This window comes from Pararge aegeria, chromosome 18 (genome assembly GCF_905163445.1).
Source record: "Pararge aegeria chromosome 18, ilParAegt1.1, whole genome shotgun sequence".
Lineage (NCBI taxonomy): Eukaryota > Metazoa > Arthropoda > Insecta > Lepidoptera > Nymphalidae > Pararge > Pararge aegeria.
In genome coordinates, this window is record NC_053197.1 from 4838664 (window position 1) to 4856581 (window position 17918).

The 17918-nt window shown below is 36.2% G+C and overlaps 1 protein-coding gene across 1 annotated transcript in view; it reads right to left on the reverse strand.

The window, feature by feature from the left end:
* The window catches only part of LOC120631560 (interference hedgehog-like), an 89278-nt gene extending 79558 nt beyond the window's left edge, over window positions 1-9720 (reverse strand). Inside the window, exon 1 of the mRNA XM_039901194.1 lies at window positions 9557-9720. The gene's annotated coding sequence lies outside the window, so the exon portion shown is untranslated. The remainder of the gene's footprint in view (window positions 1-9556) is intronic.
* Between the last annotated feature and the right edge of the window lie 8198 nt (window positions 9721-17918).

Below are 17918 nucleotides of genomic sequence, written 5' to 3' on the forward strand. Positions count from 1 at the left end.
ACATCCACGTATGAACGGCACTTAAGCACGAGCTACGAGTATGCAGTGAAAAAACTTCGCTCGCATCAAAGCAGCGTTAAGCGATTTCAGCTCTGTTTTATAAGTACCTTACGCGAAAGAGTGGCTGATACATCCTGCTCCGCGGTGGTCTTTTATGCACGGAAACAAAATGATGACATGTTACAGTATGATCGAATAAATGAATACAAAGTGTATTCATCTTTATGCATTGTAAATCATTCCAGCAGGGGCGGGAGATAAAAATGATATCCCACTATTATATCCCCCGAGACGGGATATAATTAACGTAACCTGCTAAAGTACGGGAACATGGAATATGAGAAGTTTACCCGCGAAGCCGCGGGCAGGGCACTGGACATGTACTTTCTATACCGATCTCTCAAATAGTTCCCGTGGAAGGATTAAAATTGTTAACGAGCGAAGCTTTAGACCCACCCAATTCTGAAGTCCACGCAGACGAAGTCGCGGTCGAAAATGAAACCGTTGTATACTGTGAGTGCAAACTGTTTTTTGCTGATTTGAATGAATGTATGAATGAATGATCGTAATATTAAATGTTTCATATTGCAACAAAACCTTTCGTGTGCGAGTCTAAGTCGAATATCGACAGTTTATTTTTAATATTTTCAGTTGGGCGTCATAGATAAGCAACAAAAGCGTAACACAATTCATTTTTCTCGCAACAAAAAGTACAAGTAATAAAGTATCGAAACTGGTTTATCTAAAACCAGATCTGAACGAAACGAAATAGCCGCATGAATATTTATTGGGAACTGCAGCGGATTAATATTCTAAATTTATTTTATTGACATTTAGCCTTTGTGTGGAACAAAAATACTCTAAAACTAGATTGCAGTACCGCGCATTCTGCGGGGTGATTTAGGTAGATAGAAAAACATTTTATGTAAGACATTTAGTAGTTTGTTGAGAAACGTGGAATAATTTCGGATTAGATACGCAATGTTTTGTCACACTTCAACTGATTAACACCTTTTAATTATCAGAGTGTGACAAAACATTGCACTCTTCCGTTTAGGAAGTTCTTCCACACACTCACACACAAACACACACTCACGCGCGCACACACACAAACATAAACACACCATACACACCAAGACACACTACTCGATCGTTTTATTTTTATCTTGTTTTTGCTATGGAAGAGTAAGGCCTCCTGACACAGGTATTTTGATGCTTACTAGGAGGTCTTCACAACGTGTATTATTTACAATGTAAGAAACGAAATATTACGATTTTTACTTTTATTTTTTTATTTTTTCCGTTTAGGAATTAATAAGGCCCTATGCCTATAGCCAGATCGATTATTTGCTTGGCGACTCGCAGTGGTTGCAACATCGAGCTCAGATATTAATTCGAGTTTTCAAAGGATTTTTAAGTAGGTTATTTTGACATTTTTGGCGAAAACATCGAAGCCACGTAAAGTGTTTATATCTTCATTGTGCTCTACAATAGCACGAGGATACAAGTACAACCAACTTCCTTACTCCAAACTGGTACTGAGATTTTTTTACAAGTAAACCAATACCCTAATAAAAAATGTTGCATGATCCGTGAATAGAATCCAGGAGTTCGAAACAATCTCGCATAAAGTCTTGGACACTTCTAGTAATGCTATAAATTCAAACGTTGCTGTGTGAAAGACGGTTAACCCAGCAAACTCATTTTCTCATTTACAAGAGACGAAATGATTCCTGGGTAGTCATCTAAATCCGTTTAGCCGTTTTAGCATTAAGAAGTTATACCGAAATTGCCCCATAGATTTATCGATTAGGTAAAAATTTGCCTTCACGGCACCATCTTTATGGATTATCATCGTTGCACCGTCCGGCTCATAAACTCTATGCAAATGACACCAAACTTTTGCTCTGTCAAAGTGTGGCCGAACGATAAAGCAACAAACAAACGTTCAAGTTTATAATAATAATATTATTATAAACTTGAACGTTTGTACTTTGTCTTGAACTTATATTATAAGTAGTAATTTAACTCAATCCATTACATACCTACAATGATTAATGGCCGCAAAAGAAGGGAAGGCTTCTCCAATGCAATGCAAATGGGGAAATGAATACGTGTTGAAATGTTATCCAATTGCGTTATCGCTCGATATATTTCAATTAATTGTTAATAACTGGGGACCGGGCGATAAATTGCAGACGTTAATTCTGGTTGGCTGTTCGCAATGAACCTGTGGTGGACACTACTAAAATTTTGCTTAATTTTGCAAACATATAGACAGCTTGTGTGAAAGTTACATTTTAATTTGAATCCTTGTTAAGATAGATTCATACCTTATAAACTAATCATTTTCATCCTCAGCTTATGTATGTCCCACTCCCACCCCTGGGCACAGACAGACATAGAGAGACCTTCCACAATAAACAACTAGTTACTAGACCAACGAGGTTTTAGAACTTTAAATTATATTTCAATATAAAAAACCTGCACTTGGAGGTAAATATAAAAATAAATACTTGAGGTATTATTTACGTACTGGTTTATTTACTCAACAGAGTTAGTGGTGTTTAATAAATACTGTCAAACAAATAAAGATTCAAATTAACAATTGAATGCAAAAACATAATTGTTGGAATGTTATCCAATTGCGTTATCGCTCGATATATTTCAATTAATTGGTAATAACTGGGGAGCGGGCGATAAATTGCCGACGTTAATCCTTGTTGGCTGTTCGCAATGCACCTGCGGTGTAAAACTACCAACATAACAAACTTCGTAAACAGATTTGCGTGAAATGTATTTAGTTGTGTATTTGTTTAATTTTCTCTTTCTTTCATACTGACTAAATTTAGGGTCTCCTTTTTGGGTTCAATTATTTAAATACATCGGATTTGTAAATATGAGGTTACGTTAGCCTAACATCTTCATAAAACTTCCAATCTTCCATCCGTGCTCCAGATTGGTAGCCGAGGTATATATATTTTATACTTATACTTGTTTCCATGCTCTTAAGCTAAAACTCAAGCTCTTTAAATATAGAGGAAAAAAAGGGATTCACTAATACTTACAAATATTTCTAATAAAACAAAAAAAAATGTCAGTAAAACCCGTATAGTACAATAATCACTTCCAATCTTCCATCCGTGCTCCAGATTGGTAGCCGAGGTATATATATTTTATACTTATACTTGTTTCCATGCTCTTAAGCTAAAACTCAAGCTCTTTAAATATAGAGGAAAAAAAGGGATTCACTAATACTTACAAATATTTCTAATAAAACAAAAAAAAATGTCAGTAAAACCCGTATAGTAAATAATTTTAACTCGGGCCAAGTAAAATGTTAACATTACTAAGTAAAATGTTAACATTACTAAGTATATATAATATTATATGTATTCCGTTTCCTTTTAAATATAGCTCGTTTATTGTGACGAGCATAGATTGCTTACCAACGGTATATCACAATCCAATCTGTGTAATACTTTTATTGTGTAGTTCCGGTGGCGATCTTGACCATCAGACCTTGACAAAATGGTGCTTTTATAAAGAAAATGCATGGAAAATGATACTTTAATAGATACTCAAATCGATATCTCTAGGTATAGCTAAAATATTTGAAGAGTTTTCTAAAGATCGTCATAAAGATCTTGTCCTGCTTAAAACGGGACCACTTGGGAAGTAGGTATACCGATTTAAAATAAACACAAAATTTTGCGAATTGGTTAATAAATGTTAAAATTCTGAGGTACCAGACATATAAAAAAATATTTGAAAGAGGTATTCGAAATTCAAAAATTCTAAATTAAATTATTTCAAGTAGGCCTAATACAAGCACTTTTGAAACGTCAAGTGTGTCCGTGTGTAGTGACTCTACCACCGGTTCGGAAGGCAGATTCTACCGAGAAGAAGCCGGCAAGAAACTCAGCATTTGGTCTTTATACGTATCATACTCTTTTTTTAAGTCGGAAAAAATACTATATTAATGTACGTGAGATAATGTTACAAGAAAACGAATACTGGGTACGTAACATTTTTTGCAAACATGCCTATGTCCCAGAAATCACGTACGCATCTCCTTATCGTCGTTTAATGTTATAAATAATAATCTTTGCCCATATATTACGAACTTAAGTTCTTATTACACAATTTACCTACGTAATTAATAAAATAATTGTTACCAACATTTGACACAGTTGTAAAAGCCTATGGACGCTGGAGTCGGAAGGTCCTTGAATGGTATATGTAGGGTAGAGGTAAGGAGAGTCATCTGTGTATATGAAAAAGTGTCGTCAAAATGTATTAAATTAGGATGGCGCCACATTTGCATCAGGGTAACTCTTAAAAGAAGCGCCAAATATAAATATTGTTAGAGTAGGCTTGAAAAATAAACAAGGAAGTATGGAGATACAAGGAAGTAAGGTTATATTTACCACAATATTTTGTACAACATAAGTTGTTGAAATTCTCAATAATTAACTACTTTAGTCGATAATGACATAAATTTTTTTAACTCGGCATACTTCAATTCATCTACGATTGCTACATTCATACCATACCCTGTGCATCCACCAACGCCATTGTGGAGGATTTTTGAACTGTTATTTAGCGCATACACTGGACACTTTTTCAACTTTTCTCCCATATAAGATGACTCTCCTTACCTCTACCCTCCATAAATGGTAGTAGGAGAGGGTTTTGTAACAGAGCTAGCTCACCCAAGGAAGTACTGCCACCATGGCTATTTCTGCCGCTTAGAAGCAGTGCCATGTTCCGGTCTGAAGGACTTGGATGCCGGTGTAATTATGAGGCTTAACACCTATGCCTCAGGTGATGAACACAGTCTCTCATTGTGTATCTCATTGTAAGAGACCCTGTATAGGTAGTAGGTCAGTAATGGGTGGATTATGATGATAGTTATGCCCCGCGGTTTCGCCCCCGTTACTATGGGTAATGAGAGGTATCTCGCTTATACTAGCCTACAGTTATGTATTCAACATGATAAGGATGTTTTTAGGGGACAAAAACACTTGCAAATTGGCAGGCGCATATTTGCGAAATACAAATGTGTTTAACATCAATCGTTCAAATAAATTCACGCAGAACTCGGCAGAATGTTTACTGAACAATCTAAAAGACTGTAACTACATAACTTTTAGCGTTTGGCTTTACTTGTACGTATTCTCGTTTTGGACATGTTCACATTTTTTAAAACAAACGATACCCGCTTCAGTCTTTTATTAACAATCTTCATCAATGAGGCATTTTCTTATTTTTTGGTTTTGGCGTGGTTTTTTTCTTTTGAAACGGTCCGTTGAAATGATATCAATATAAAATACTGTATCATCATCATCATAGGCCGTAGCCCACCACACCGGCCCTGTGCGGATTGGTGGACTACACACGTCTTTGATAACATAATCTCTCAGGCATGCAGCATACTCAGGATGTTTTCCTTCACCGTGAAAGCAAATGATATTTAAATTACCTAAAACCACTGCTTAAAGCGCACAAAAAAGTTAAACATACTTGCTGGGATTCGAACCCTGCCCACCGAAAGTGAAGCCGAAGTCCTAACCACTGAGCCGCTCCGCACAGTATAGATAAGTAGAATATCATAAAAACTATCCCTACACATAAGAAGTTTTGAACCGCATTATTATCAGTTGCTTGTGACCTACAAGCTATAACGCACTGGAACATCATCGACCGACTGATTCCGTACCCTTTGTAATCAGGGCATTCGGAGCATTAACTCAAAATATCTATACCATTACACATATTTACGAGGGTTTTCTAAACTATCCCGGCCTTCTACTTGACCTTTGCGTTCTTGTGTCGCTAAAAATCCCCTCAATACCGCCGCCTTGGAAAACTGTTTTCTACCAAAAATCGTTCTGCGTTCAAGTTGCTCGAATTTGGAAATGCACTTCTCGTACATATCAGAGAACTGCCATTCAGTACACTTTTGAAACTAAAACAACACTATTTATCATCGTTGTATACCTCTTTGAAGCTTGGAGAAATCTCTATTGGAGGGATAAGCTATTCCTTTGTACTTTTGTAATATTTATAATATTTTGTTTCGTACATGAACAATAAAAATAAACAAATAAATAACGTTTTAGCTTCCTCTATGAATTTGTTTCTCAGCGTATCGGGCTTAAAACACCAATGCCCGTTTTCACTAACTATGGTTAAGGTGATGCCTAAGTAAGTAGCGCATAATAAAAGAAGATCGACTTTCACCAATTTCACCAATCGATTTTCACTAGGCAACTCATACAAACTTACTTGTCTATTGTCCCTGCCACAAGGTGTGGTATTTTGTGTTTGTATAATAATAGTGAAAACTATGATCATGCAAACAATACAACTATGATTTCGTATGGATTTAAGGTTATTAAAAAAAAAGAATTTATATATTTTTCATCTGTCAAGTGTCAGTATACGAGTCCCCTAAACTTTACGATCCGCCGAATGGGTTCGTTACTTTAGACGGCGCTAAGACATCACACAAGAGTTCGTGAAACGTTTTTTTTCTCTAGGAATCACCTAAATCTATAGGCATCACTCATCAGATTAAAGCGATTCCAAAGTTTTAATGAAAACATAAATTAATTAAAGTGCAGCAGGGCTAGCATGAGCAGATGTCATTTTTCTCGAAAGGACAAAATGTTATCTTCTCGCACAGCGTTATCAACTATCCGAGCATATGTCTCATAAACGGGGGTTAATTGACATCAGCGAATAAGTCCTGTTGACATGCTTTGGCAGGACATGTAAATTTATCACTTGTCAGGATATGCTAGCCATGCTGACTGCTGCTTAATGAGGTTGAAAGAACTATAACTATTATTAATAATCTACGTAGTTCTTCATAGCGAAAAAAGATATGGTTAATTATCATATTTTTGTTTTATAAATGTTTTTCCGCTTTACAGCAAAATTATCACGATGGTGACGAAAATTTAAAGTAAGTTTCGTTTATCTTAGTTATTTATAATTTTTTTTTAATAAAATAAATTCAATGTAATTTAGTTTAATTATTTTTAATTTCTCACTTTTACAGACATTTCCCCCAATACAAATTTATTATTTAAATACAGACGAAACGTTTTTTTAAAGACTAACCGATGTAGAAATAGGATATGAAGTTTGGATGTGAAAAATATATAGAACCACGAATTTGTATTTCTCACTTTAGTTAGTTTAAGCATAATTTATTTTGGTTTAAACAGCTACTAGTAATTCCTGCATCTGGAAATATGAGTACCTATAATTTTCTTCTTCTATTCGTTTATGTATATATATATAGGCCTAGGGATGTAGGTTGGTACATATTTCATGATTTCGTACCTATACAAACAATGTCAAGCGCACCGTATTGTGCATCTGTGTAAATCAACTCAGCTGTGTAACATCACGGCTAGCCATAGAGGTGTCGGAAAAAATGTTCATACCATTTTTTTTTTTTTTTTTTTAAATAGTACCTAACTTTTGTTAATTATTAATGACTCTAAAACTTAGCCCTTGAGTGCAATCTCACCCAATGGTAAGTGATGATGCAGTCTAAGTATAGCAGTCATAGGAAACTTATAATCGGTTCCTACGGGATACCGGCATGGCAGCGGCATGTCTTTGCCAGTAGGGAAGTCACTAGTGACAGCTTCAGCCTTCCACCAGATCAATAATCACAAATTTTAAAATTGCCCAATTTGGAAATCATTAGGGCATTTTGGGAATTTATGATTTCTGAAAAGAAAATTATTATATCCATCTCCAAGATTCAAGCTACATGTCTGCCTATTTTCATCAAGATCGGTCTGGAGGTTAAGACGTATATAGGTAACAAACAAATAGACACTCTTGCATTTATAATGTTAAATAAGTAAGTAGGGTGAATTATTATCCACCCACCAGCCACCAGCTCTTGAACTATGTACACACAACTCAATTACGCTTTATCATGTAATCAGACTGTCTGCACAGTAGTGTCCTGCGTGCGTACAAAGATGTTATGTTTGAACAGCTTGAACTTGATACGAGCACTTCGGGCCGAGATCGTTTTTCTTGATCGTCCCAGCTACCGGATCCAAAAACTTTTTTTTATAGGATAGTCTTTCCTACCTGGCATAGTGGTGAGCTATGTAGTCTTATGACAAGGGGTACCGGGTTCAATGGCTAGCAGCAATTAGGGAATCTGAAAACTCAGATTATTAAATCTGAGTTTTCTGTCTTCCGGTATTGTCAGAGGCGTCGGCCGTGGCTAGTTAACACCCTACCAACAAAGATGTTCCGCCAAGCGATTTAGCGTTCCAATACGATGTCGCATAGAAACCTATTAGTAATATTCAATTTAAACGGGTTTAATTTGAGGCTTCACAAATGCTTCTAGCAGGGTTGCAAACCGGGACCTTCCACTTATAAGACACAACGATCTCCACTGCGCCAAAGATGTCATCAAGATACTAAAAAGTTAGGTTAGGTTAGAATTTAAAATTGTCTATGATCGTAGTATTCTAATGGATTTCATGGTAAGCAAATCGGTAGGTAACTAAGATCTACATACCTAGTTAAAGTAGGTATAGGTTCAAAGAGTGTTGGCCTTCAAATTGTAATTTTAGCATATCTACCTAATAGGTAAGTAGATACTAGATAGCTAGCAAACTTATCAAATAACTCTGTTGACTGAACCGATTTTGACAGAAATCATTCAGGTATTATACCTATATAATTTTTGTTTTGTATTGTTACTGTTTTATTTTATTTTATATAGGTATGTACGGTTTTTTTAATAATAAATATGTATGTATATTCTTAGAGTTTTGCGCACCGTTATAATCCTCATAATGGTTGCCTGGAAGAAATCACTATACCTAAGTGATAAGGCCGCCTTTGTTACACAAATTTAATTGACTTGTACCTTTGTTCTCTTTTATTTATTTTTTCTTGTGTGTAATAAAGTATTTTTGATTGATTGATTGATCCTTAATGAATACGGTTTGTAGCTGAATACATAATATAGATAGAAATAAGTCGACAGGTGAGTGGTATTCTCATTTGGAAACAATCGGCACATTAAAAAATAGGTAAATACTTACCTTCCTACCTAAAATATCAGCTACATTATTCCCAAGGACAAGAGTAGCTAAAACTACAAAGCTTTGTTGTAAAATATATCATTTTTTATTCATTCATTTTCATTCACCAACAATAAGCGAATCATGTTTATTTTCAAACGATTTTAACTTCCAAAACATACCTATTATGTATATAATACTATAATACACCTGAGATAGGTTCCAGTAACATACTAGGTAGGTATATCCGGAGTGAGAATGAACTCTAAATAAGCACGTAACTTTACCGGCTTTGCTTAATGATTAGTTTAATAACAATCGATTATCTGTGGCACATAAAAATTGTATTGATTGAGCTGGTTTTGGTACACAACCCGGCAAGGTGCATTGCGCCCGATACCGAGTCCGATACAACGAACACTGCATTCTTCCAAGAGGGATCGAGATTGGGTTGCATTCTTAAGACTATTCCTTACCGATTCATACAATACATCCACTAAGCATGAGAGACACTTCACTAGTTCACATACATTTAATCGTTCAAACTCTTTGCATACATACACTAAAATTGAAATGTACCTCTTCACTTTTACATCACTGCCAGAAAAAAGTGTAATACAAAAATACACAACCGAATAGGTCGGCGTTATAAAAGCAAACTGGTTAGTTCATTCGACTTGACCGTCCGACGCGGAATGCTATTGTTTTGTCTCTTTCCATTTTGCTGATCGCATATTGTTGTCTCGCTTCCTCGGAGAAAGGCGCCAATGCGCCCGCGCCGACTTCTTCCTCCGGGATGGTATTCACTATTTAAGTCTCAAGAAACAAAAGCTTTTGGACCGAGTTACTGGTTGAAGCTTGCCCTCAGGTGACTGTCAAGACAGCATGGTTGTTGAGTGTCTAATAAATGACTGTATCATTCAAATCTTTTAATAGACTGGTTATTTTACAGCATAATCATTTTGAAGTTTCAAATGTTAACAACGGTTTTGAAATAAATCTTAAAAATTACTGTAATTGAATAAATAACTTTTTCATCCTTACATACTCGTAAATCCTATAAATATTACTTGCCAAAGATTTCTTATTTAAAATGTACAACTAAAGAAATGTGATTTGGTTTTCCTAAACTCTTCTTATACTATGAAAAAAACTAGCTGTTTAGCCTACGAATTAATCCGTGTTTTTTTTCACATAGAAGTGAGATTAGCACAGATAAAAAAAAACGCAGCTGAAAAACTCAACAACTTCTACCCAAGAAGTTACCTACTTAAAAATTATTAAGTAGGTATACAAGAACATTGGACTTCATTTATTACTTTGATAAATGAAGTCCAATGTTCTTTAATTACAAATTTATTTCATACATCTTGTAAGATATCTAATACAGTTCAATTGCAAAGCTCTCTCGCTGTTTGGTGCTGCATGTTGGACGGATCAAAGAACAAAACCCCACTGTCCAATGAAGCCTGTTTCTAGCTTTGGGCTAGTATTGGGAGTATTCTTAAGTGTTAGTCAGTGAGGGACTTAACGTGGGACGTGGTTGGGTATAAGCTACATATTCCTTCCGAGCAAGCTTCTGCGAAGCTATTTGTACCTATTATACAGACGAAATAAATATAAATAAATAAATATACTACGACAATACACACCTCGCCATATGGCCCCAAAGTAAGCGTAGCTTGCCTTATAGCTCCTAAGATGACTGATGAATATTTTTATGAATAATATTCATAAATACTTATAATGTACTTATAAACACCCAGACACTGAAAAACGTTCATGTTCATCACACAAACATTTTCCAGTTGTGGAAATCGAATCTACGGTCTCGGACTCAGAAAGCAGGGTCGTTACCCACTGCGCCAATCAGCCATCAAAGTTAAGATTTCTTTGTTTACTTTTATTGATAAACTTTGAAATCTTTCACCATTAGAAAGCTTATATCCAGAAGTAACATATGCCATATTTAATTTCAGTATTAATAAGATTTGAGCCTGCAATAATGGTATTTGTAAACAAAGTCTGAAGAAATACGTTCACAATCTCACCTGGTGGTAAGGATCGATGCAATCTAAGATGGTAAAGGGCTAACCTGTTATGGGAACTGCAGTTATTAGACCAGTACAGTTAATCAGTTTGGAATGCTCACTCGCTTGGCGGCAAGTCTTTATGTAAGGTGGTACAGGATGTTAACCAGCCACGGCCGTAGCCTCCCACCAGAAACGTGATACACTAAACAGGGGCATTCGATTCTTAGAAATAATTCGCAACATCAGTCCAAACGCATCGTAATTCGCAATCATGTAATCAGCTGCTGAGACGAAGGAACCGTTTTAAAAAGCGCACCTTTAATGGTCATGTGACTTTAATGGCGGTCATCGGTAGCCTAAGCACAACATTTGCTCACTCGCACTAGAGGAGTCGTTTTCGAGTGTGGAAATACTTGAACATCGGAGTGAAATGGATTTTATTTTCATTGAGTTAAAGCTCAAATTGTCCTACAATTCTTTAGCTCGGGCTTTTGACAGGACGTTTGTAAAACAAATATGGGAAGTACAGGATTTGCGACTCTAAAACGAGTGTTTAATACTCGAAAACTTTTAGTTGTAGTAGAGGTTTTTGGGACTGAGCTCGTCTGTAGAAGTAGGTACTATCGCCATGCTTATTTCTGCCGCTAAGCAGCATTGTTGTAATGCTGTGTTCTGGTCTGAAGGGCGCGGTTAACAGTGTGATTACAAGCACATTAGCTGAACACCTATGCCTCAAATTCATGGACACAGGGCGGTATCTCGCTGGACGTGCTCCTTGCATGCCCTGTGAAGTGTCGCTCTGTTTATAGGCGATGGTTTCCACTTACCATCACGTGGGCCATCTGCTTCGTCCGTCAACTATTACTATAAAACAAAAACAAAAAAGGAATACTCGATTGCGAGGGGCGAGCAATTTTGTACTAAGGCTACATGAACGTATAAACGACCCGTGTGCGTATGTATGCCAAACAAGTATTTATAATAAGTACTTCACTCAATAAGGAATATTATTCTTTTTTTTGATCAAAAAGAGCTTCTTTAGAGCAGGGCGCGTTTGTTTTTAGTTTACCTATGTTACGTTTTACGTTAGGTATAGCCATCATCCCACTACTATGTACCTGAACATTTTTTTGTTACGTACGCATCGAATGTGCCATCTATGGGTCTATTTGACCTATGAAATATTTGACATTGTCCCATTTAAATTACAGATAGATCTGGATTATTAGTAGTGTACTCTAAAATATGAGAGCAAACCAACCGCAATACTGTTATCGCATAAATATGCATTGTTGACGCAATGACATAACATAACATCACGCCCGTACCTACACTTTAAAGAGTTACGCAGATCTATAAAGTTTATTGGGGTACACCAACATTTTATATCAAAGTTCGCAACTTAGTAGTGGATACATACGTACCTATAATTGCAAGTCGTTTTTTGGCATCTTATTCGAGAGTTGTCATCTCTATGAAAAACTAAAAAAGTTTCAAGGCCGAAAAGTATTATTAAAAAAGTTTTAAAATTATCAACCGATACGGCGATTCAGAGCGTGCCACTTTGAGTGACGTCATAGTATATTACAACAAAAACAATTGAAGAGAAAGTTGACAATTATTATTTACTAGCTACTCTACTAGCCCCAGCTTTGCTCGGTTATAAATGAGAGAAAAGAATTGACTGCCATGCCAAATTTATTTTTCGGCCACTTGATTGCAAAATAATATTTTTTTCTACTTAGGTATAAACCATCTGCACGGGTGTAGTTTTAATGTAAACTATAGTGATTTTTAACAGCTTTCTTAAATATATTAAGTACTTTAGACTGCCTTATGTCGATTGGGAAAGCATTCTTCACCTCTATGGCTTGCACTGCGAACGAGTGCTCGTAGAACTTAGTTCTAGTTAGAACTTATATATATGTATTTAACTTTTCTGACCTCTGCAGGGCAGGAGCACAAGCAGGGGGATATCTCCCGATTATATCCCCTGACAGGGGATGTAATTATCTTGCCCAGCTGCTGAAAGTAGGTAAGGTTTAAACAATGCGTACGGGTGTTTGTCACCTAACCCCTCCAAAACAGCTAGACCTGGAATTAGATTTTTGTGTGTATATTGGCTTCTGGTTGGTTTGAAAGCACAATTAGACCAGGTAGGTGGCGCCGAGCAGGACGATATCTGCCGGATCCGCTAGTGTAGAATAATTTCTACTTCAACAATAGGGTCATTACTAACTGTACCTATGGGCTTGTCCAGCGGAAGATTGTCTCTTGAGACCGCAACCTGGGGAACCGTCCAGCAATAGACAGATATAGGATGTCATGATGGTGGTCAAATAATAATGAAGATTATGTTTTAACGGGCTGCGACCCTGCTTTCCGAGTACACAACCGTGGGTTCGTTTCCCACAACTGGAAAATGTTTGTGTGATTAACATGAATATTTTTCAGTGTCTATGAGTTATATATATGTATACTAGATGTGCCCTGCCGCTTCGCCCGCCTAATTTTGGGAGGCAGTAATGCTACATAGTCTACACCTATAGTCATATATGAGATTTGGAGATATTTTCACAAACATTTTTTTATCTTACATATTTTTATTTCAATTAAAGTATACTATGTTATTTCTAATACCTCCAAGAATATCTATAAAAAGTTTCATGAAGATAGGTTCAGTGGTTTTCGCGTGAAAGCGTAACAAACAATTCGCATTCACATTTCTAATAATAATAAATATAAATGAATAAATAAATATACTACGACTACACATATCGCCATCTAGCCCCAAAGTAAGCGTAGCTTGTGTTATGGGTACTAGAAGCTGTTTAATAATTTTTATGAATATAATACATAATTACTTATAATATACTAGCTGTTGCCCGCGACTTCGTCTGCGTTTGATTTTGTTTTTAAAGTATTCAGTATCGCTAAGCCTTAAATGAGTATAGTAGTATATATATATATATATATATATATATATATATATATATATATATATATAACATGTGACTGTCAATTAATTAAAGACAAATAATTTGCAATAAAATAAAATTGCGACTATAATTAAAGATCTAAGCTATCCTATCTCTTAAGTTGGACCAGACTGCTCACGGTGTGCCAATTTAATTTAAAATCGGTTAAGTAGTTTAGGAGTCCATCGCGGACAAACATCGTGACAGGAGATTTATATATATTAACTAGCTGTGGCCCGCGACTTCGTCTGCGTTTGATGTTGTTTTTAAAGTATTCATTATCGCTAAGCCTTAAATGAGTATAGTAGTATATATATATATATAACATGTGACTGTCAATTATTTATAGACAAATAAATAAAATAAAATAAAATTGCAACTTTAATTAAAGATCTAAGCTATCCTATCTCTTAAGTTGGACCAGACTGCTCACGGTGTGCCAATTTAATTTAAAATCGGTTAAGTAGTTTAGGCGTCCATCGCGGACAAACATCGTGACAGGAGATTTATATATATTAAGATATATATAAACACCCATACACTGAAAAACATTTATGCTCATCACACAAACATTTTCCAGTTGTGGGAATCGAACCCACGACTCAGAAACTCACTGCAAACTGCGTCAATCGGCCGTCAAATATAATCCTTACTAATATTAAAAATAAAATTTATTTATTCAAATGTATTATAAATAAAATTCATTTATTTATAATATTAGTAAGGATTATAAGTATTTATATATACTTATTATTTATAAAAATATGGCGGTAGTACGAACTTCCCTCCTCTGTCACAAAAAGCTGTAGGTGCTACTAAAACAACTTAGCGTTCAGAAACGATGGTTTGTAGAAAGCAATTAGGTACAGGCTAGCTCGCTACTGTCATAAACTGGCTCAGCACACCAGGTGGGATTGCAGTCGAGGGCTTACAATAAAAAAGGAGTCCGAAAACGAATTTTCTGAAAAATTGATGCTTCCCAAAAAATCCCCAAGTCTTAAACTTATTCAGTTCACACGGATATGAAAAGAAAAATATAAGAAGTAATAAAAATATCGTCGCCTGAGAATATCCTGTATAATAAATAAAAAATAGCCTAGATGCTATCTTGAATGAACTGAGATGCAATTATTTTCATTGGCTTCCCGTGTATTTTTTTACTCGAACGATCTGCCGCATTCCATTCAATAAGAGATGTATCTAATATCTGTCATCTTGAAAGAATTCCAACCTGAATGGAGCGACGCGTTTAACGACCTCTTTATCTGTAGCAGAACGTTCTTTCCACAGATAATATTTTTCAAATAGTTGTCATTTATCCGACTACCAAAAAAAGGGAAATTAATTCCCTTTTTTATTTTTTTAAACATCACCATGGTCATTTACAACCCATTATCGGCCTACTACACTATAAGCCTCCTCTCAGAATGAGAATAGCTTAGACCGTAGCCCACTACGCCGCGCTGCCCAAATGCAGATTGTTGGACTTCACAGACCTTTGAGGATAAGAGGTATGGAAACTCATAGGAATTAATGTTTCCAATGATGTATTCCTACAACGTGAAAGCAAGTGATTTTCGGGTACCTACGTGGTTAAAACTGTAGCCCACCACACTGGCAAAACGCACACTGGTGGACTTCACAAGCCTTTAAGAAAAAGTTAAGGAAAATTAATAGGAATTAATGTTTCCCAGGATGTATTCCTTCAACGTTAAAGAAAGTGATTTTTGTTAACGTGCATAACTCCGAAAGTTACGAGGTGCATGGCCGGTCGAACTCGGTCCCCGGATAAGAAGACTGAAATCCCAACCTAGTGGAAGGTAGCGTAATCGCTAGCACCGCTACTTTTATCGTTTTTTCAGCAGACGACCAAATAATATAATTAAATAAAATAATTAAGTTGTCGTGAATTATTTATCTAGTTTTATAGTTAATATTTTTATGATCAAACGAACTTACTTGTAAGTGAAGTTCTTTCCAAATTATGCGAGCAAGCTTCATTCGACGCGATTTAGGGCGTCGCCACGGCAGCATTAAATAATTAACATAAAAAAATTCAACCATCAAAAAGTAAATATTGATGCTAATGTTGTACCTACACAAATATATAAATTAAATGGACACATTAAATCGCAGTATCGGACTTAACACTCATAAGTGAAATTACCGCGAAGGAGAGTCGCGGCATCGTGGGAACAAAGAAAAGCGCGGCGGCCGTCGCGTCGTTGCGCCACCACTATCAAAGCTGCGAGCGATGTCGTGGGCAGCGGCGTAGTGGGAATAATTCCTATTCCATATTTATATTATTCGTGGAAAGAGGGCACTGCTTTTGAACTATCCATTTAATTAAGTTTAGAGATTTGTGTACGACAGAATAAAACTCTTAAAAACTCTGTGGCAGCATTGTAGGAACATTGGTTCAAGTAGGTACTACTCTAGGTAGGTAGGTAGGTAGGTACTCGTACTACGAAGTGTCATATCGACTCGGGTCGTGATTCTGATTAGCCTCATATCCCTGTAATTACACCGGCAACCACGCCTTTAAGTCCGGAATTTGGGAAGCCCTGTTCCATTTCACATTAATTCGTATAATCATCAGCCTATCTCAATCCACTGCTGGACTAAGGCCTCTTCATTTGCACGCCATCTCGGTCTATTTCTGGTTAACTGCATCCAGTTCTTCCCTACTGCCTTTACAATATCATCCCTCCATCGAGCTGGTGCTCGGCCGATGCTTCTGTGTCCAGAGCGCGGTTGCCAAACCAGAATCATTCGGCCCCACCAAGTTCCATTTCAGGGCCGCTGCTTTTTAAACGATGTCAGTGATTCCAGTTCGGTTTCTGATCTCTACGTTGGGAATCCTATCTAATAGAGACAAACCTAACATCGCTATTTCCATTGCACACTGAGCCACTTTGAGCCGGTGCACTTCTTTGTAAGGGTCCAAGTCTCTGCTCCATATGTCATAGTGTCATTTGTATTAATTCGTATAGAAGTCAGGATTTGCAGGCTAAACCATACTAAAAAAATGATCATGTAAATAAAACTACAGTAATTATTTTCATTTAATAATTTATATTTTCATCGTTTGCGACTGGGTATTGACGTCTATCTCACTTAAATGTTTACATAATTCCAGACAGACTGTCTCTCTGACAAAACTAATTTGGCGATGTTAGTAATACTAATAAATTCAGTACACGCGTACCTATTCTTTATATTTTGCTAATCACGTTACAATTTAGCAATCATACAGTTGGGTAACGTATAAAGTGTACGAAAGTTAAAGTGGGTTTTTGTGGAAGACTCTCTTAACTCAGGTGATTAATATAAAGTCGAATGTCCAATTTAACTTGTGTGATCCTACGCATAACTATAAACTTTGTCAAGTATGTTTTGAAATGTAACCTAACAAACATATCGATCGGACAGTAGTTTGAAATTAATCATTGCCAAAATCAGACATCATCTAAAGTGAATGACGAATGATTCAGGTAACATTATATCAGTAATTAAACACGAATTGATATTGATAGACGCAGCTTAGAGATTGCTGCTCCGGTGCCAATTCTATAAAGTGTGACCAACAAGCCTTTAAAAAATGAAAAAGAAAGAAAAGGATAGCCAATAATCTTTCTTCTGGTAAGCAATAACGTTCCAATTGTCTGAACTATATTTCGGAATTCTATCTCTAGACTCATTCAAGGTCAGTTATGTACGCGGCAATGAAATAAATGATTCACCTAATTACACCTAACTGTACAATAGCTAAACTGCGAACGCAATCGGTATCAGAGAGACCAAGCATCCACCTCTTAAAACTGAAG